The sequence below is a fragment of the Protopterus annectens genome, chromosome 3.part0 (assembly GCF_019279795.1).
Source record: "Protopterus annectens isolate FY-2018-M chromosome 3.part0, PAN1.0, whole genome shotgun sequence".
NCBI lineage: Eukaryota > Metazoa > Chordata > Ceratodontiformes > Protopteridae > Protopterus > Protopterus annectens.
In genome coordinates this window covers 362,245,559-362,267,946 of record NC_056731.1, presented here as the reverse complement: position 1 = coordinate 362,267,946, position 22,388 = coordinate 362,245,559, and the positions used below count along the sequence as shown (strand labels likewise).

Genomic DNA, 22,388 nt, shown 5'->3' with positions numbered 1-22,388 from the left:
ATCTCTTTCAGTAGCATTCAGACTCAATCAGAGAAAATATTCAGTAACAAAAAATTTAAATTTGTGCTTGTTGACAGCTGATTTAACTGGTTACTAATCGAACACATACAAACCAAGAAATGGGAGGGGGCGTTCCTGAGCTGATCAGATCAATAAACACCTTCCTGATTGTATTAAATTATATTCCTTGTATAATACAGTAGTGTTGTTAGCATTTTAAATTTCTTGTTTTTAACATGTTTCCAGTAAACAATGAAACAAAATGCATGCACCAATAATGGCAAAACAGCCCAGTTCAGAACATTTCCATCATAAAAGTCTACTTAAACTCCTACTGTCCACCAGTATCAGTAAATATGCACAATCTCTGCAGAAGTAAAAGTCATGGGATGCCCTCTTTTGTCTTTGTTATTTGCTTTATATTTAAAGCTTATGGTAAAGAACATAAGGGGCTCTTAAATTCAAGGATAAAACTGACATGGTAATCAAGAAAAGTTAATTTTAAAGATAGTACTTTGTGCCCGATTAATCAAGAAAAGGACGTTTGTGTTGTAGAATATTTTGAGACAGATGCAGGTATTTTTTAGGATATAAAATTAATGAAGACAAAATAAAGGTTACAGCAGTAAATTATATACTCACACATGAAGTGTTGCAGCAATAGTTACATTTATAGGGGCATGGCAAAATATTTAGGTGCACAGATTAAAATGTTTCTGTTATGGCAGCTAAGGATATGTGGAAGTTACTAAACAAAAGATAATATACAAATTGAGTAAGTGGATGCTCTTAATTATGGATATGGATATTAAGATACAAGCAGCAAAAATGCTTTCCATCCTTTTAGTATTATATAAAGGTCTGCCATATTTGCATCAATCAGATGAGAAGCTGTGGATGATATAATAAAATAATTGAAGGAATTTATTTGGGAGAGGAACAAGGCAATAGTTAAGTGGGGAAAAGTTAACTCAACCCATGGAATGAGGTGGTTTAGGACTACCTGATTTGAAGATATACTTTTCAGCTATGCACTTAGGATTACATACATAACACAAGCATAAGGTTATACATTAAAGTGAAAAGGGGAGAAGACTATGGAATTGGGGAGAGGGGTTGAAAAATTAGGAGAGAACTCATGATCCACAGAGAAGAAGAATGCAAAAAAATATCACTTTATGGTGAGTCTTGATGCAGAAAAAGCATTCAACTATGTAAGCTGAGATTTTATGAATAGGGCAATGGAAGCAATTGCATTAGGAAGATAGATGAGGGATTGGAGGCAAAACTCAAAGTAGGAGGGTTCCTCTCTGATAACTTGTGTCTGAACAGAGGAACCAGGCAGGGGGTGTCCTTGTTTCCCTTTGTTATTTGCATTATATTTAGAACCACTGGCAAAGAAAATTAGGCACTCAGAAAATTCAAGGATATAACTGGCATGGTAGTCAACAAAAGTTGGCATTATTAGTAGATGACATTATCTTGTACCTAATAGAACCAGAAAAGGATATCTGGGTGTTGTCTAACATTTGGAGACAGTCAAGGGTATTTGGGGATATAAAAATAATGAAGATAAAATAAAGGCTATATCTGTAAATTATGTACCCACTCATGAAATGGTTCAGCAATACCCATATTCATGGGGCATGATAAATTGAAGTACTTAGAGTACTTAGAAACTGGAAGCTCTTGCCTATGGATATGGATACCTAGATAAAACAGTAAAACATGTTAAGTCCCTTTAGTTTTATACACAGGTCAGGCATATTCTTATCAACCAGAGTAGAAGTTGTGGATAGTAATTAATAAAGAGTGAAGGTTGATTTTGCAAACTGAGAAAGTCAACTGGCATTTTGTAATTCCATGGAGACATCTGGGCAAGACATCAGAGATTTTTTTCAAATACTTACTGAAAGAAGGTAAATAGCTTTCAGCCTCCTAATATTTGGTATCAGTGTAAGATTTAGCTGTAATGTTTGCTGTCTATGTAAGTTTTATGTATGTAGCACTATTATGAGGTCTGAGATAGAGCAGCAAATCTGACACCTAGAACCTTTCTTGGTCGTTGCAGTGATTGAGTTATTCTGTATATTGTTTGTTATCCTCTTACCACCAGTCAGCATTTGGGGCATCTTTTTTCCTAGATGCTCCTGTCTTGTGCTGCATGCCAGTAACAGTGCTTGAAAATGATGTCATGTAGCATCTGCATACATGCAGTTTTCCTTAGTCCCCTCTAGTTCTTAATTTTCTTATCACAGTTTTGTGGTTCATCAGGGATTTCTTACAATCCACAGAGTTTCTTTGCATGCAAGTCAGAGTGGGTAGTGTATTCAGCTGTTTTCACTGTTTGTGAATAATTTTATATAGGAAATAAGTAACAAAACTTTGTAAATATAATGTATGATCATCGTTATGCTCAGAAGTGTAATTAATACACAGTGTAAGTATATGTAGGGATTTTAAAAATTTAGTTTTTCATTTTGTTGATTATTTAGAGATGAGTTGGGAGTATAGGGAGTACCACTAGCAAGTTAAATTAACTTTGCATGTCTTTCCCGAATAAAATGCCTGTCCTCATTTTAAATTTGATCTTAAAAAGGGGGACAAAGTGAAGTTAAATGTTACTCTGACCAAAATAAGCTACTTTTTTAGTTTGTGTAATAGTGTATTTATTGAGCCATGTGACCAATCTGCTTATAAGAAAGGTGGAAGCATGTTAAAATGAATCTAATAGTCTTTTGAAGATGATGAAAGAGCTTACTGATTTTATTTAAAGTGTGCTTTTTATGATTTCTGGGCTCTTTTCTTTATTTTCTGCTGTTTATAATTAAAATTGTTAAGTGTAAATCTTTTGATGGTATAGCCATAGTTGGGAGTATGTTATGGTGACAGTGACTAGCAGGCTATTGCAGTACAAGAGCTTTTGATCTTGTTTGTTGTTCAGGCCACAGTGTCAGAGGAGCAGTACTCCTGATACTCCCAACTTGCAGACGACTACAAGCTGGGAGCCATTAACTCCTCGAGTGATCCAGACATCCTACAGAAAGGCCTCACTGAGACCAATGACTGTTGTCGAAACCATGACATTAAGCTTAATGCCAAAAAATGTGTCATCATCCCCTTTGGGAAAAACTCATTTCCCACTAATTACCACATTTATGGGAGCCCACTGAACACTGAAGGTGTTATAAGAAATCTGGGGACACACAGGTTGACAGCAACCTCTCCTTCGACCACCACATTGCCACTATGGTTAGAAAGTTCTTCTATGTGGCACATCTCATTACCAAGGGTTTTACATCCAGGTAGAAAGAGGTCATCTTCTCTCTCTACTCTTCCCTCATTAGGCCAGTCATCGAGTATAATGCCCCATTTGGCATGTACCTCACTAGACACATGTAACAGCTGGAAAGGCCACAAATGTACCTCATGTAGAGCATCCTAGGCATTAAGCACATGTCCTACATGGACAGACTCAAAAAAACTCCAGCTATTCTCTGTCTCATATCATCTACTAAGAGGTGATCTCTGCTTGACTTACAAAGCCATGTCTGACCCAGCTCTGTTAGAAATGCTACATCTAAAGAAATCCCAATCCCTCCACACCACATGCTCCAGAGACCTCAACCTCATTACTACAATCAACAGAACATGCTGAAGGGACAGGTTCATAACCCAGAGACCACCCATGTTCTGGAATAGGCTTTCCATACATGTCAAGCAGAGCACCTCACTGGCCCTCTTCAAGAAAAATCTTGATGAGTGGATGGGAAATAGAAAGTTCACCCCGAGAATCACTCCAGTGGCTCTACTTGATAGAGGCATTGGGAACTAACGTTGGGTGGCAAGATGCCAGGGCACTTCTATGGCCTAGGCTTGTAAAGGCTCCAGAGCCATTAGCCTAGTACACACCTACGAACCTATGAATCTAAATAATTCTACATTGAAGAGATCTGTAACTAATGAAGAGGTCACTGCTAGCAAACAACTTTATATTTAATTGTTTCAACTACGAAACCTGTTGCCCTTGAGGAATACATTACCTATGTTACTTTAAAAAAATGATAAGCTAGTAATATTGCAATAGGGAATGGATGGCAAGCTGATAATAGGTTCATAGTTACAAGGTATCTCCACAAAAGAGGACATTCTCAAGACTGCAGCATCTACCCCCTTTAAAAGTACAACACAATACAGTGTCAGCAATGCATCTAAATACTGTGGGAATAGAACCTACAAGCCTTCTGCATCAAAGCAAGTATTCAACCTGTTATGCTATTAACAATGCAAGTAGACTCAGCATAAACAGCACTAAACTTCTCTTCCCCGAAGCTCTCAGCTCCTTGTAAAATACACTCGACACTCAACTGTATATCTCAACTTTGCAGCACAAGAAATCTGGAAAAAGCCAAAATTTATTGCGGGGGACAAAAGCCCAAATCCAGGGACACATTTTAAACATTGCTTATATAATCTTGGAAAGTTGCTAGAATAAAGTGTTGTGTTACCACCTTGCATTTCACTGCCAAGTCTTGAATCCAGGGCCCTGTGCACTAACTACAGACAGAGCAACATATCACTATGCCAGATCAGCTGTTTCTTGAAAGATGGGAAGACTGAAACTTAAATGGCTAGCATTTAGTGAATTCAGATGTTCTTCATGTTTCACTGTTGCAGTCATCACATTTGGGTTATCTCTGCGAAGGTAGCCCTTGGTCGGCCAGAATACCAGAGGCTTAGTATTTCTGCATCGGATGCTGTCGCTTGAGGACTGACGTCAGGTCATCAGTATATCAGTAGTATAAAGTAAGGCAGCCAACACCATTACATCAGTCTTTCTTGCCATGGAGCCCGAAGCAGAAGCAGTTCGCATGAGTGCCGGTTGGCTGCTACCTAAGTTTTCATTTCCGAATTGATGTTGAAGTCTTCTAAAGCTAAGTACCCCATTGGGGATACTTTTCTCTTGCACTAACCAATGTCAGAAAAAGTTGACAATTCTCTCCTGTGGAAAGCTAATACCACATCGAGACTCCCATTCTTACTGCATTGCTTGTTTAGGTGCAGACTACGATGTCCTCCATTCAACGCCAGAACTATCAGTCGTTAGGCCCTTATTGTAGCCAGATATTTTCGCTTACAGTCTTCGAATACTGATATGGCTTTGGTAAGCTGTCCGACAGCAGATCTTCTGAAAAAACATGAAGATAAAGACAGAGACAGACTGCACAGGTCCAAACCTAGTGATGATGCTTCCGTTAAGCTAATGGTCAGTCCTCCGGTACTCAGTGAGGTGCTTTCGCAACCCCTGATGCCCACTTCTGTTGATTTGCAGGCAGCTACCAAGACCCTTTCAGAGTCCAGTATGCCGCAAAACTCTAAGGATCCTGCGGTCGTCTCTACCTTGGATGGGTCTGGAGCTGCTGAGCAGGCACCGGCTTCCAAGAAAGTCCTTCGCACTACCAAATCTCGACACAAACCAATGTCTTCTTTCGTGACTTCCGTTCTTTCAAAAACGACCACGTTTCTTAGGCCCCGGGTTCGAACAACACCGAAAAAACCAAGAACCCACTCTCAGGTGCCTGCTAGCTTGCCTCAGTCTCAAATACTTAAAATGGCAGAAGACCTTATCATGTTGATCAAGGGAAGCCAAGCTACCCCCTCAAAAAGGAAAAGAGATCTGTCCTATGTAGTTCTGTCTGAACAAGAGTCAGATGAATCTGATGCTTCTGACTATGAAGACATGCAACCCCTCTCCTTGTATGAGGATTCTGATGCAGAAGACTCCATTCCTTTAGCCTCTCCCCCAGAGGATTTTTTCCTTTGGGGAAACCCTGCATACTTTAAGGGAGCATTTCCAATGGGAGAGTTAGGACTACCCTCAGTCGAAAAAGAGAATCATGGAATTCTTAGATCTTCCGCAACACAGACCCTTGGCCATCCCACAGTCCTGGATGTTGTGGATGATGTTTTCCTTGAATCCAGCCTGACTCCTGATGCCCTACCTTCTGCTCCCAGAAAACCTGACAGGTACTGCAGAGTCCCTGACTCACACAAATATCTTTTTAAAAATCCAACAGCTGACCCTGAGGTCATTTCTCAAGGCCCAAAAGGAATTAAAGCAATCTCTGCTAAGAATCCCACACCCTCAGACAGGGATTCCTGAGCATAGGACAGATGGGGTAAAAAAGTATACACCTCAGCTACTCTTGCTATCAGGGCACCAAATTGTCACTTCCATATGCTGAAATTTCAGCAACATACTCTAGAACTCCTTAAACAAAAAATGTCTTCACTCCCTACTTGGGCAGAATCTAAAGATTTACAAGACTTAATGCATTCTGCAACCCAAGTAACTAAACACACTTTGCACTGTTGTTTTGACACCCTAGAAGCTTCTTGCAGGGCAGCAGTCACTGGATCTGTCATTAGAAGACATGCATGGCTTAAAGAACAACCCCTGCTAGATCATGTCAAATCTAAATTGTTGGATTCCCCCTTGCAAAAAGATAACTTATTTGGTACTAAGGCAGAAGAGATCTTAAAAAAGATGGAAGAAAAAGCAAAATCTATGCTGACAGTTAAGGATTTCTTACAAGTCCAGCCACCTAGGTTCAGCAGGCATTGCCCCTCCAAACACTGGTCCTTTCCTGCTCAGAGTAAACCAGCCCAGCCTAGGCCCCGTGGAAACAGACCACCCAGACAGCAGCCCCAGGGAATGCAGAGATCTAAGTAGTGGACTACCTCCCCTTCAAACACAGGGAGTTCTAAGCCACCCCTTTATGGTAAGAACTCACAATGACTCACCTCCTCCTCCTCCCTCTCTGCCCACCTTGACTTACCCCTAGGAGGAAAACTCTCATTTCACTCAAGCACCTAGGCCACCATAACCAAGGACCAATGGGTTCTGAACATTGTGTCTCAGGGATACAAATTCTAATTCCATACCCTTCCAACCCCAAAAGGGTTCTTCAACCCCAGATCTACCACCAAATCAGTGGGAAGAGGCTCAAAAGCAAATCCTTTCCCTTCTCTCTATGAGAGCAGTAGAGCATGTTCCTGCAGAACAGATAGGCCAAGGCTTCTACTCCAGACTTTTTCTGGTACCCAGAAAAGAGGGCACCTGATGACCCATCCTTGATCTATCAGTTCTAAACAGCTTCCTGATGATCCCAAAATTCAAAATGCTCACCCTCCAGCAGCTGCTACCCATGCTCTCCAAGGATGCTTGGCTAGCAACCCTAGATCTAAAAGAGGCCTACCTCCACATTGCTATCAGAGAATCATGCAGGAAATATCTCCACTTCAGGGCAGGATCTCAACACTTTCAGTTCTCTGCACTTCCTTTTGGCTTATCTACTGCTCACAGAGTTTTTACAAAATGTCTGACTCCAGCCATTGCATTTTGCAGACAAAGAAATATTCAATTTTACCCATACTTAGACAACTGCCTTATTCAGGCAGACAGCCAGTTAAAGCTGCTCAAGCACCTGGCATTTGTAAAAACATTGCTAACCTCTTTGGATACACAATTAACAAAAATAAATCCAAACAGGTGCCCACCCAAAGGATAAACTTCCTGGGAGCAAGTCTGGACACAGCATCCCAGATGGCATTCCTTACACCAGAGAAACACATTTTCCTGACAACCTACTTCTCTCAACTAGCCACCAGGCCCCAGCTGTCTGCAAGGAAGGTCCTGCAAGCTCTGGAGTTCATGGCATCTTGCATACTACTTATTCCATGTGCCAGACTGCACATGAGGAAACTTCAGTGGTACCTAAAGAGCATTTGGTGTCAACACTCTCAAGAGCTGGAAACTCTTCTACTCATAATTCCTTGCCTCAGAAAGGAATTTGTTTGGTGGGCAACAGCATGCTCCCACAACAAGGAACTGCCCTTCTCCCCACCCCTGCCGCCCAGACCCTCACCACAGATGCATCGGACTATGCTTGGGGTGAACACCTGAATGGCAGGTGCATACAGTGCCAATGGAGCCCTCAGGAAATCCCACTGCACATCAGTCAAAAAGAAATGATGGCAGTGCAGCATGCCTTGATAGCTTTCAAACCCCTTCTTTCACCAGGGGTTCTCCTGATTAACACAGACAACACCACTGTGATGTGGCACATCAACAAGAAGGGAGGGACTCACTCCTACCCTCTATGCAGGCTGGCCATGACCCTTTGGCTCACAGCCTCTTCCATGCAACTACACCTATTAGCACAATTCCTACCAGGCTCTCTCAACTCTCTGGCAGACCGGTTAAGCAGAAACCTTCTGGACCCATATGAGTAGCAACTCAACAGAAGTACCTTCACCCTAATAACTCAGAAATGGGGAACCCCAAAGGTCGACCTCTTTGCCTTCCACACCAACCATCAATTCAGAAAATTCTGCAGCAGGGAGCATCACTACATGGCTTGGAAAGTGGATGCCCTGTCCATCCCCTGGGTCATTCTATGGGTCTATGCCTTTCCTCTCCAGCACTCATCCCAAGGGTACTGCTCAAAATAAGGGAGGAAAAACCAAGGACCATTCTTATTGTTCCAGACTGGCCCCAACACTGACACCCCTTGCTGTGCAGCCTGTCCCTGCTGCCTCCATGGCATCTTCATCAGATTCCAAACCTACTGACCCAGAGGGAAGGGGAATTCTTGCATCCCAAATAGCAGACACTCAATTTGGCAGCTTGGCTTATTCCCTAATCCCGAACCAATCTGCAATGTTAAATAAACAGGTTCTGGATGTTATCCGTGAGGCCAGACATCCTAGCACCAGAAAATCTTATGCAGATAAATGGAAAAGGTTCTGCACCTGGATACAGGCTAAGGGAGCCAATACAGCACAGCCCTCCATCCCTGTCAACCTGGATTACTTAGCTGACCTACTACACAGTGGTCTCTCTTTCTCCTCTGTAAAGATTCATGCCTCTGCTATTTTTGCTCATTTGCCCACTGAGCAGCCCGTTTTCTCACACACTTTGATCAAATATTTCCTCAGAAAGGCTAGCAACTTGAGGTCCCCCAGAAGGGCACCAACGCTAGCTAGGGACCTTAATTTTGTCTTGAAAAAGCTCACCCTGCCCCCTTTTGAACCAGCTTCTTCTGCCGAGATAAAATTTATCTCCTAGAAGACAGCTTTTCTTCTGGCCATCATTTCAGCCAGAAGAGTCTCTGAGCTTCAAGCACTCATGGCTGTGGAACCCTTCATCATCTTCCATGCTGACAGGGTATTCCTCAAAACTAACCCATCCTTCATGCCCAAGGTGGTGTCCAGTGTGGCTCTCAACCAAATTCATTCATCTGTCCACCTTCTTTCCTAATCCACAGAAGAAAGGGGAAAGGATTCTGCACTCTCTAGATGTGCACAGACAGCTCAGATTCTATCTGGACAGGACTAAATCCTTCAGAAAGTCTGATCAATTCCTGGTTAGCTTTGCTACAGGGAAAGAAGGCAAAGCCACCTCCACGCAAACCATTTCCAAATGGATAGCACACTGCATCCATTTCTGCTACAAACAGCATGGAAAGCCTACCCCTAAGGGGGTCAGGACACACTCCACCAGAGCAGCCTCCACCTCTGCAGCTTTCCTAAGAGGAGTCCCCACCAGGGACATCCTTGAGGCTGCCACCTGGACATATGTTCACGCTTTTACCAAGCATTACCACCTGCCTCTCTTTTCCAAATCCAGGGCAGGGTTTGCCTCTACAGTCCTGCAGGGCATCCTAGCCAGCCCCTAGTTTCCTTGACTGCCTCCACCCATTTCCTCAGCTTTGGGAATCTACCCAAATGTGATGACTGCAACAGTGAAACATGAAGAACATAGTACAGTTGTGTACACTTACCATAAATGTAGATGTTTGAGTGTATTCACTGTTGCAGTCCTGGTTTCCCTCCATCCTCCTTTTTTCTCTTTCTTTCCTTACAAGGGACATATTAGTATTTATTTTCCACTGGTGGGGTTCTTCCACCAGAACCTGACCTCTTACTTTGGGGGCTCCTGACAGGTTAGGGCAAGAAAAACTGATGTAATGGTGCCAGCTGCCTTACTTTATATTACTGATGACCTGATGTCAGTTCTCAAGCAACAGCAACCGATGCAATAATACTAAGGCTCTGGTATTCAGGCCAGCCGAGGGCTACCCTGGCAGGGATAACCCAAATGTGATGACTGTAACAGTGAATACACTTGAACATCTACATTTATGGTAAGTATATACAACTGTACTTTCTCACCATAGCTCTTACCCTCATAGCACAAAACACCTGGAAAAAGCCAATAATGGGGGAATACAGTCCCCATATATATTCAGTGAATTCAGTTCTCACCATAGCTGTCAACCTCTTACCACAAAAATCCTGGACAAAGCCAATAACAGGGGAATGTAGCCCCAAAAACAGGGACAATTTACAAATATTGATCTTATAAACTTAGAAAATTGCTAGAATAAAATGTTGAAGTCTGAAATTCAAATACCTGTCATTCACTGAGTACAAAAATCCAGAAAACCACAGATTTTATGAGGAACAGAACAGAACAAAAATGAGGCAAAAATGTCAACAGTTTTCACAAGTGGTGGTGGATAGGGAATTCATGCTCTTGCTACCTGTACCCAAGGTACACGGTTTGACCCTGAGTAACTCTAGCCACCAGGTATATTTAACTGGGGCATTTTACACACACCTCAGTACCTGGCTATTCCTCTCTTGTATTAGAGTATATTCCTTGCAGCGAACGAAGCACAAAATATAAATTCCCTCTTTCCCTGAGAGACAGCATCCTTAATATAGTACATCAAATACAAATCAATCAGTGGACATTGCAGTCCGATTTCTCATGTACATGACTGCAGATGTTGCAGTCCGATCTCCTTCCAATAACCACATACACCTCTGGGCATCAGTGTACAGATGCCTCTCTGTGTAATCCGGACTGGTGAAATAGCAGTCCAGATGAGCACGCATGTGCAGTTCTGGGCTGGTTAAACAGCAGTCTGGATAAGAGCTTGATCATGCATGCGCAGTTCTGGGACTTGCAGCTATCTTCATTGTATAGCTCAGGGGGGCTGCAGTCCTGCAGTCCATGGTCCAATAGCACTAGCCACCCAGTTTTTTCCTATCACGTGTTGACAACTAGCTCCATAAGTAATTCCTACTCTCTGACAGTTGTATCTCCCTGTTACAGAATAATCTTAATTCCTTAGGTTAATCCTGTCCCCCTCCAGGATATATTTACATGTACTGCACATTCCTCATTTAGTCTTCTTCCTCTTTAATTTCCTGTAACATTTCCACCGGGTATGCACGGGGTAGCCTTGGACTCAGTACAGGATTACCTTAGTAGGAAGGGGATTGTTCAGGACAAAGTAAATACATGCCTGGAAATGCTAGAAATCATTCTGTGTAACAATTTTATATGCTTCGAAGGAAAGACATACAGGCAAAAAGAGGGGGTGGCCATGGGGTCACCAGTGAGTTATTTCCTGGCAAATGTGGTTATGTTACAATGGGAGTACCACATAATTTTCAGGCAGGAATATAGGGATAGTATCAAGATATACCTGCGTTGCCTGGATGATTTGTTTATTATATGGAAGGAAGATGAGGAACACTTGGAACAATTCTTGCAGTACATCAGTGGTAGTACAGATTTTTTGCAATTTACTCACACTAGCAGCAGGGATAGAATGCCCTATTTGGATCTAATGATTGAAAAGGACTTTGAGCAGGTGGATTACATGGCTAGTGTTTATTGTAAGCCCACTTACTCTAACACACTATTACATTACACCAGCTTTCACCCATTTAAACAAAACAAAAAAGCAGCGGTGAAAGGACAGATGGTGAGGGCTGCCCGAATGAGTACAACGGAAATTGGTTTCAACAAGGAATTGGAACTGTTGGTCAAGATGTTCAGTAGAAGGGGGTACCTGGTAGAAATGTTGCAGGAAATTGAAGAGGAAGTGGTGTATAAAAGGGAAATAGCGGTTTACCAACCTATCTTAACAATGGAGAAAGGACAGGGTGATACTGGGGTGGTAACAGGGTGATGTAGTGAAAATAAATATACAGGAGCTATGGTAACTACATACAACACGGAAAGTAATGTTTAATTGGATTTTAAACAAGAATTGGAATATTTTTAGGGAAAATCATGGACTTTGGCAAATCATGGAGACTCACCCTATTGTTATTTATAGAAGGGGTCACAACTTTAAAGACATGTTGGAAAAGAAAAAGACACAGGTGCCACTTAGGGGCAAGATGAATAAATGCGGAATGTGCAGTACATGTAAATATATCCTGGAGGGGGACAGGATTAACCTGAGGAATCAAGATTGTTCTGTAACAGGGAGATACAACTGTCAAGACAGCAGGAATTATTTACGGAGCTAGATGTCAACACAGTGAGGCTTATTACATAGGAAAAACTGAGCAAAAGTTGCACAACCACATTTATGAGCATATTTATGAAATCAGAAAGAAAAAAAATACCAATGCTCTTTATAGGCACCTTTATGATGAATGAAACACATAACTTTAAGTTTAGTGTATTAGAGAAGGTGGAGGAGTGTCAGAGGGGTGGTCCATGGTAAACTTTCTTGGAGCAACGGGAGCTTATTTGGCAGATCAGGCTGGAAGTCTATAGGCACCTGGGTTTGAATGATAGTATAGCTCCAGTTTTAAAACTTAAATCTTTGGAATGTTACTAACAGAATTACTGCAGTATTTTGTTACTTATCCGTGTAATTATTTATAATATTTTTTTTGATTATTTTTTAAAGTGCGACAAATACTATTTCTATTTGTATATATTCTCTTTGTTATGGTGTGTATATGCCTTTAAAATTCTGACTTTAGCTTTTCTGGCTGATGTAATGGATTGTGGGTGTGTTTCTAACTTCACGGAGGGAGATTTAATTAATTTATTTATTATTTATTTTACATTTGTTTACCGGGCTAGTCTAACTGGATATATGTCCATTTTCAGTAGAGGCCCGTGGAGAAAAGCTCCAAGCATAAGGCGTGACAAAGAATACAATATATAGTAATAGTCAAGTGAATTACAGTACATTGGCAACATTGGTTAGAACAAAATTGTACAGAGTCATTTAGTAGGTTTAAGCTAAGATCAAATACAGAAAGCAAAAACATATTTTTTTTCCAGTACTATGAAGGAAATTATTAATTACAGATAGGCGACATAGAACAGTAGAGTAGAGACGTATAGAGAGAGCAAGAAGGGGAATGAGATATCAGTCAGGGTTAGAGCAGGGACAAAGCCAGTGAGTTTTAAGATATTCTTTAAGATGTTTTTTTAAAAAGAAGAGTGGAAGCAAGGGTGGAAAGTTCAGTAGGAAGCTGGTTCCAGTTTTTACTTACTGTGTTGGTGAAAAGTGAGTCCCCAGCTTTGTTTTTTGATTTAATAGTGGAAACTAGAAGCTTATTAGCTGAGCATATTGTTGCAAGATTTTTGTAGGGTGTAATCAGATTAGTGAGGATAGGGGTATTATTAGGGTGGTAAAGGATCTTTTGGGTGATAACAAGTTGTTGACAAAGTAGTTGGTTCTGCAGTTCTAACCATCCCAGTTGTTTGAGGTTGAGACAGTGGTGAGTTCTAAAGGGGGTGCCAGTGGCAAATCTGGCTAAGTTATTGTAACTGGTGGAAAGTTTGGTGAGGTTGTTTTTAGATAGATTGGTATATATATTGCAGAAGCATAGAACAGGGTAGAGATAAGGTGGGTCTGGGCAATAGTCATTTTGGCTGAAGGGGTAAGGAAGGGTTTGATTCTGTAAAGGGTGCCTAGTTTTTTGTTGACAGACTTTATTGTAGAATTAATGTGGTCATCATAGCTATGGTTGTTATCAATTGTTACTCCCAGTAGACGGGTTGTAGTGTCTGGGGATATGTTAGTTGCATTGTTAGAGGTTATTGTGAAGTGCAGTTGAGGTGACTTATGAGTAGGAGCAAAGAGCAATCATTTTGTTTTTTTGAGGTTCAGGAGGAGGCAGTGTTGCAGGAACCAATTTTCAACACTGTTAAATACTGTTTAGGTGAGGGACTGGAGAGAGGTTATGGACTTGGCTGAACAAATTAAAGTAGAGTCATCTGCATATTGTATGCAGGTAGCTTGAGGAATTATGGTGTGTAGATTGTTAATAAACAATGAAAAGAGTAGAGGTCCTAAAATAGAGCCTTGGGGTACTCCAATGCTCACAGGGAGGGAAGTAGAAAGATTATTATCTCAAAGTACTGCTTGCTGTCTGTTTTCCAGATAGGATTTAAACCATTGTAATGTTTGTGGATCAAGTGATTGGGCTTTTAGTATGTCTATAAGCATATTATGGTTCACCATATCAAAGTCTTTTGAAAGGTCAATAAATAGTGCAGAGGAAAAAGTGTTATTGTTACGATATTTGTTTATGGAGTCAGAAAAGGATAGCAGGGCAGTTGTTGTGTTATGGAATGGCCTAAAGCCATGTTGGCAGTTGGCACGTAGATTATTTTGGAGAAGGTGGTCAAGTAGTTGTCTGTGTATGCATTTTTCCATTGTCTTAGCTATTGGAGAGAGTAAGGCGATAGGCCGAAAGTTGGAGAGCTCAATAGATGACCCACCTTTATGTAGAGGGATGATGTGGGATACTTTCCATATGAAAGGGATTTTGCTTTCTAAACTTGTTCTATTTATAAGGATGGGGATGGGATAGGAAATGGCTTTTGCTGCAATTTGCAGGTATTCAGCTCAGCTGGAAGACAGTCAACAGAAGGGGTGCATGGTTTTAGTTTTTGAAGGAGGTTGCAAATGAGGGATGTAGGTACAGGTTGTATTTGAAAGGTTGGAGATGGAGTCTTAGTGGTATTTAATGGGGTAGTGGTAATAGGTGGTAAAGTATTGGCTAGGGTTCGAATGGCTTCAGTAAAGTAGTTATTAAAGGCATCAGGAATCTGGTTAGAGTTATTATGGTTAAATCCTGAAGGGGCAGGAGTTTTAGATTGCCCTGGCTGAAGAAGTTTGTTTATGCCTGACCAGAATTTTTGTGGTTTTTGTTGATGGGTTTGTTGGAGGTGAAGATAATAGTCTTGTTTGTCTCTGAGAATATATGTCTTGGTGGCATTTCTTAACTGTTTAAAGTAAAGGTGATCTGATGGACATTTGGAGACTCTCCATTTGGCCCAAATTTTATTTCTGAGGAGGATCTTTTGCCTAGTTTGTTTTGTGAGCCAGGGGGCAATTTTGGTCTTTATTCGGGAAGAGCGATAGGGGGTGTGGTAATCTAGGATTTGAAGGAATCTAGTGTTAAAGTAGGTCACTGCTTCAAGTTGTAGATGAGACATTGGTGACCAATCACATGCTTTCCGTTCATTTAGGAAGCTCTCTGGATTAAAAATTTTTTTGGAGCGGGAGGTTTTAAAATTATTAGTAATTGGGCTATGGATTCTTTTTTTAAAAATGTAGGTTAGCATGTGGTTACTGATATCGTCAGGAAGGGTTCCTGGTTTATAAGTATCAAGATGGCTGTTGATAAGGATCCAGTCTAGGGTGGTTTCCTTACTGCTTGGCATATGGATTCTAGCAGGATTGGTTATAATTTGTGAGAATCTGTAAAGATTTATGTGATTGGTAGGATTAGGGGAACTACAGGTAGCCCAGTCTATATTAAAGTCACCTAATACAATGGTTTCCTGAGGTAGGTGGGTAGACAGGTAACTAAGTAAGTATTCAATAGTACTGATATTATTTCCAGGGGGGAGATATGTGCAAATTAGATAGATAGATTTGGAGTTGTTGATTTGAAGTTTGGTAGTAAGGGTTTCTGAATTGGTATCTGAGGGTAGGAGCACATTGAAGGGTGAAACTTGGAGTTCAGATTTATACAAAATAGCTACACCTCCAACCTTTTTGGTTTTACGGTCACATCTCAGGATATTATATCGAGGAGGGGTAATCTCCTGGTCCAGAGTTGAGCGCTTTAGCCATGTCTCTGTAATACAGAGAATATCGAATGAGTGCACATCTAAGAGTGCATGTAGGTGGGTAATTTTATTGTTAATGCTATGGATGTTAAGGTGAGCTATCAGGAGGGAGTTAGATGGTCTATTTAAGGTAGTGATAGCAGGAGATGTTAGGTTGTGTAGGTTATTGGGAATATCAGTATTGGGGCCAGGGTTTGGATGAATATCACCATCTAATAGGGGGTATTGTTGAGGATATTGTACAAACTTAAGGAATTTGTAGTAATTGTTTGTTTTTTTTTTGATAAGGATGTAAGTAACATGGGTAGCTCTATGGTATTTTGGTAATATATAGACAGAGGTGGAGGGTATGTTACTGTGGTTGAGGAAGTTTATGCGAGAAATTGGTAGAGTTTGCTGGTAGGGGTGTTGTTCAGGAAGAGAAAAATGTTCAAAGAAGGTTAGTGTGTATGGTATTGTAAGAGAAGCACGAGTTGTAGTTAAGAATAGTAGGTTTGTGAATATAGACTTGTGTGTTGGGGCCATTAGGATATGTAGATAAGGAGTTAGAGTATATTGAGGTAAGGAGTGTAGTAAGTAAAACTAAAGGTGGGAGAAGGAGAGAGTGCTATATGAGGTTGAGTAGGTTGAGGGAAGAAGTGTGCAATTAAGTAAAATAAAGGTGGTTGTAAGAGAGAAGATGTGAAATATAAGCAAAACAGGATGTGGTGTGGAGAGGTTAGGGAATAGGCCAGGAAAGGTAATTAGCTTAATTAAGGAACTGTAGAGGTTAGAGGTAGGGCTAAGTAGAGGAGGTAAGAGATAGGATGATAACGGGAGGGGGTGTGGCTACAGAAGTATATGGCTAGGACCACTGGGGGTGGGTGCTAATTGGGGGTAGGGTAGGGGAGCAGAGTGAGCCCGCAATGTGAATGGAGCGGGTAGAGCCAGGTAGTAAAAGAAATGCCAAGAAAAAAAAACAATCCGTAAGAGTGAGAATTTAGGAGATAGGTTTGCAGAGTTGTGGGGTAAGGTATGAAGACTATGTAGAGGTGTGGGGTAAAGTATAAAGGCTTCCAGGGATTGATAAGGGATATCAGAGGGAGTGCAGATTGAAATAATATCTAGAGAGGACACTAATTAATGAGGGAGGTTAGTAAGCAGGAAAAGACAGGGCACACCAATAGGTAGAAGCAGGTATGAGAGGAAAAGGATAAATAGGGCAGAAAGCTAAGAGAATAGCACCACCTGGTGGCCGGACGCTTAATGGCAGCTGTAGAGATACAGAAAAATGATCCCCGAAGGGGGATATCAGGCTATAGAAAAATAGAGGGAGAAATCCTGGTTAGGAGTTATGAGGGTGGGGAGACAAGGGGTTAGGGGTAAGTAGAAACTAGGAGAGCTTAAGGATTAAGTTACTGCTAGAAAGGGAGGGATGTGGCTGCTGGCTAACCTGGAAAGAAAGGTTGCTTATTCAGACAGTGGAAGTCTAATATATATAGCAATGGTAAGGAAAAGGACCATTTCAGGACATACTTTTGCTGTTTTCCTTTCAGGGAAAGTGAGTCTCGGAGAGCAGATAATTCAGGAGTATGAGCCTTTGGCATCCAAGCAGGGCACTTCGGGTAGATTAGTGCAGGGACAGCAGGAACACAAAGCTAGTACATGTGGAGAAGACAGAAAAAAGGTAGTGCGGCTAACAGTATAGGGATTACAGTATGAAAAACATCTATACATACAGTAGCAACCTACATTTAAACAGTTCTGTTTGGATTTTTAAATTTATCTGAAGAAGTTTTTGGTGTACAAAAACAAAAGCACTTATACTTTTAAGGATTAAAGCTGGTTTTACAAAAAAAAAACTTTGGATGGACATCTCATTCTCCATGGTGCTATGGATTGTTTATAGGTTCATAGGTAGGTACTAGACTACTGGCCCTAGGGCCTATATAAGCCTAGCCAAAAAGGTACCCTGGCTTTCACCACCCAAGAAAATTATTGTCTTGTGCCCCTGTTGAGCAGAGCCACAGAGGTGATCTCCCGGGTGAATTTCCTTTTTCCCATCCAGTCATCAAGATTTTTCTTGAAGAGTGCTAATGAGGAGCTTTGTTTGATATAGATAGGTAGTTTGTTCCAGAGTATGGGAAGTCTCTGGGACAGGAATCTATCCCTCCAGCATGTTCTGTTTATTGTGGTGACAAAGTCTAGGTCCCTAGAGTGTGTAGCTCAGAGGGATTGGGATTTATTTAAGTGGAGCATGTCCAACAGCTCTGGGTTTGACATAGCTTTGTATGTTAGGCAGAGATTGCCTCTGAGTAGGCAATATGCAACGGAGTAAAGCTGGAGTTTTTTGAGACTGTCTGCATGGGGCATCTGTTTGAGGCCGGTAATCCTCTTTGTGAGGTATTTCTGTGGCCTTTCCAGTTGTTGTAGATGTCTTGTGAGGTACATACCAAAAGGGGTGTTGTACTCTATAATGGGTCTAATGAGTGAGGAGTAGAGGGGAACAATGACCTTTTTTTCCTGGATGAGAAACCTTTTGTGATGAGGTGTGTCACGTAGAAGGATTTCCTGAATACTGTGGTGATGTGATTATCAAAGGAGAGACTACTGTCCACCTGTGTCCCAAGGTCTCTTATCACACTCTAGGTGTTAAGTAGACTACCACCTATGTGGTAGCTCATGGGTACAGAGTGTTTACCAAAGGGGATGACAGTGCACTTTTTGGCATTGAGCTTGAGGCCATGGCTTTGACACCAGGCATCTTTCTCCGTGAGGCCCTTTTGTAGGATGTCCACATCATTAGGAGTTTCAATTTATGGCTCCTAGTTTGCAGTCATCTGCGAACTTCATTAGCCAAAGACCTTTTGTGTTAGCCTGTACTTCAGAAAAGTAGATACCAAACAGGAGAGGACCCAGGACTGAAGCCTGTGGTACTCCACTTGTCACTGGTCTGAAGTCGAATTTGAAGTCTGCTACTTTCACAGTGTGGTTTACGTCAGTGAGCCATTTGGCAACCCATCTTGTGACATAGGGATTTATACCTAGTTTAGTGAGTTTATCTATAATTCCATAGTGGGGGATGGTATCAAAAGCCTTGGCAAGATCTAGATAGGCTGTGTGTATCTCCTTACCCTCGTCTACGGCTTTGGTAACTGCTTCAAAGAAGTCTATCAGGTTTAGGAGACATGATCTGCTTTTTACAAATCTGAACTGGGTGGGGTCCAGAGTTTGGAGATTACCAGTGTCTTTGTTTATAAGTTCCATGATGATATGTTCAATGGCCTTACAGACCAGGCTCGTTAGGCTAATGGGGCGGTAGTTCCTGGGGTCCGTGGTGGCTCCCCCTTTGTGGAGGGGGATAACCGTCACTGTGCGCCATTCAGTGGTCACAAAGCCTGAGGTGAGGCTATGATTGAACATGGTGCTTAGGTGGGGTGCCAGTTCATTCTGCAGTTTGTGTAGAATGCAGCCTGGGATGTTGTCAGGTCCCATGGATGCTGTATTCTTGGCTTTGGAGAGTGTGGTTTTTACCTGTGCAGCCGTAATTACAGGAACTTTGCATTCTTCCGGTATAGAGATGGGCCCTTTAGGGGGTGAGGGGGGGATAAAGTTAGAACTGAACCTATCTGCCAGGATGCTGGCAATATCAGTTGGTTCTGTATATTTAGTGCCATTGTGCTGTAACTCAGAGCAGATCTGAGTGTTTTCATTGAGATTCTTGACGTAGCTATAGAATGCTTTATGGTTGTCTTTAGAATCAGTGGAAATTTTGTTTTCGTAACTAGGTTTGGAGGATCTCAGCTTCTTACTGAGGCTGACCAGGGAGTTCCTCCAATCATGGGATTTTACTCTTTTTTGCAACAGTGTTTTTCTTCTGTTGTAGAGTTTGTTTATGGCAGGGGACCACCAGATTGGCTTCCTTTTTTTTTGGAGGATAGCATCTTGGTTCTTTTAGGGATAGCATGATCCTTGCACTCGTGTAAGTGCTTATAAAGTGCATTTGTGTAGGATTCAGCAGTTGTACCTCTATTGTCCGTCTGCATGGGTGTCGTGACATTTTCACTTCTGTCTTAAGAAGCGTGAAGTTGGCTTTGGAGAAATTGTTTACGATGGATTCCCTAATGGGGGGTGGGGGCAGGATGTGGATGTCTCAGGTGATTAGCTTATGGTTGGATCTGGCCAACGAGGAATTGACCCCTGGTGTGGAATACCAGTCGCCCATGTTGGTAATGACCATGTCTAGGATATTGCTGCCCCTAGTGGGGGTGTGGATAAGTTGATCCAAGGCATTGGAATTTAAGAATTCCAGAAAACGTTGAGCAAAAGAGTTGGTACATGGGTAGTTGAAATCTCCTATTATTAGCGTGTTGTATACTAATATTTTCCAGTGTATCAAGAAATGAGGAGTGGGAATCCAGGGGCATGGTGGAAGATCTGTAGCAAGTTACAATTTGTGTTGCGGTCTTGCCCAGAGTTAGTTGCACTTGGATAATCTTGGATGCATTATGCTGAGCAACTAGCCTGGAGGTGTGGATATCTTTAATGAATATGGACACACCTCTGCCTTTAGTGTTTCGGTCCAGGTTAGGTGTGCACAGATATCGATGTTCTCCATTTTAAGGAGTGCCTCGATTGAATGCATTTTGAGGATTAGACTTCTAGCATTGAGTAGCATTACCCTCAGATTTTGCCTACTTGTACCTGTTAAGGTGGTGAATTTGTCATTTGAACCTTGCCTAAAAAAGGCACTATAAGGGTGGCAAGAGCCTTAGCCAGTATCTGGAATCCCAAGGGCGACAGGTGCAGGCCATCTCTGGCAAAGCATCGTGGTCTGTCGATCATGTCATCCCAGGCAGACAGATACTGGATCCCCTTAGAATGACACCAGAAGCTTAGACAATTGTTGAAGTCAGTCATTTTGTCCTTGTAATGCAGTGTAATTCTGGGTGATGGCAGGATGCTACTCAGGGCTAGGGTCATACCTGCCTGGGCTACAAGATCAGAGAGCTCCTCCATGTGTCTTTTCATGTAGTCCAGGGAGGTACATCTCAGGGCATTCACACCAACATGGACAATAACAGAGTCATATTTGTACTTGTTGTGAGGTGACCTGAGTGCGTGTGTTATGTGGTGGATCCTGGCACCTGACAGGCAGCTTACAGTAACTTTCTGCTTGTTTAGCCTGGTGTGTGGAGCATCAGTGTGCCTGACTATAGAGTCACCTATGGCTAGAGTGTTGGGTACGTTGTTATGCCTTATGGGCTGTGGCTGAGTGGCACACTGAGTTTGTGGGTTATGTGTCATTTGGGTTGTGTTGGGAGGGGGGGTGGAGGTTGCTTGCGTTTCTGCTTTGGGAGTCTCAGTTGCTTGAGCAGATTCTTATTGAGAGCCTCCGCAAATGTAGGTGTGTGTTTCTTGTTTCTATGTGTGCGTTTTGGTGAACGTTTGTGTTTTTTGCTGTTTCAAAGTTTGCTCAATCCAGTCCTGCTTCTTCCCTGTCTGTAAAAGCTGGTGATAAGGGCAAGAAGAGGCCTTCATCGGTTCCATCGGATACCTCAGAGCCGAAGACAAAAATTTCAAAACTTGCAGATAAAGATCTGTCGGGGCCTTTGGCATTGACTATTGCCCAGTCGGACCCAGTATCTTCGGCTCCAGAGCCATCTGTTTAAGATGGGCTGGATACATTGGTTTTGGATCCAAAGAGGAGTGCTTTTAAGCCCATTATGACTCTTCCTCAGATCAGGTATTTTCTAGCTTTTCACCCTGTACTTCTCAGTGTACCATCCCCCTTTTTGTCCAAGCCAAAATCCTCTTCTGGCTCCTCTTCTCATTCACCTAGGAGCCTGACTGAGGACGACATGGAGCATTTGGTGCAGAAGTATCTGTTGGTGCAGGGCATAACTAAGTCACCCTCAGCCCTGACCCACTCAACTCCAGTGCTTCTTGAGTCAACTCTTCCCCCTCTGGATCCTCCTCTGACTTCAGGACAAGTTTTGGAGCCCTCGGATCAGAAGCGCCCAGTACCCTTTAGGTCATATCCAAGAACGTCTTCTTCTGATCAGGCCAAACTCTGAGCTCTTCTACTTTCTCGGATCTGGAGAGCTCCCGTAGCCATAGTGACCCTCTCAGTCTTCGAAAGCATTTGACTCCCAGGTTGTCGGAGCAGTCGATGCATCTTGGGGCTTCTGCGCAGGTGAGCTCGGCTCCGGTTTCTATCCAGGGTGAACTGTCTTCCGGTTTGGAAGAGGCTTAGTCTCGCAAGCATGTCAGCCTTTGGGGCTTTGAAAGGGTGATAGCTGCCACTGCAACTAAAGGGATATCTCCCCCTTTGGATCTTCAATCCTGTCAGGATTCCCTGCACACCACTTCCAGCCAGTATGCTCCACTGGGACACCAAGACCTCAAGCACCAGGATACCCACCGTGGTCCT

At 42.3% G+C, this 22,388-nt stretch overlaps 1 protein-coding gene and 1 long non-coding RNA gene across 2 annotated transcripts in view; both read left to right on the top strand.

The window, feature by feature from the left end:
* Window positions 1-22,388, top strand: part of GLI3 (GLI family zinc finger 3) — a 1,844,924-nt gene that overhangs the window by 409,437 nt on the left and 1,413,099 nt on the right. The gene's annotated exons all lie outside the window — the stretch shown is intronic.
* LOC122796375 lies at window positions 1,822-18,872 on the top strand. Its single transcript, XR_006363966.1, has 4 exons — window positions 1,822-1,919; window positions 12,559-12,563; window positions 17,417-17,420; window positions 18,863-18,872. It is a non-coding gene; the product is annotated as an uncharacterized LOC122796375 (long non-coding RNA).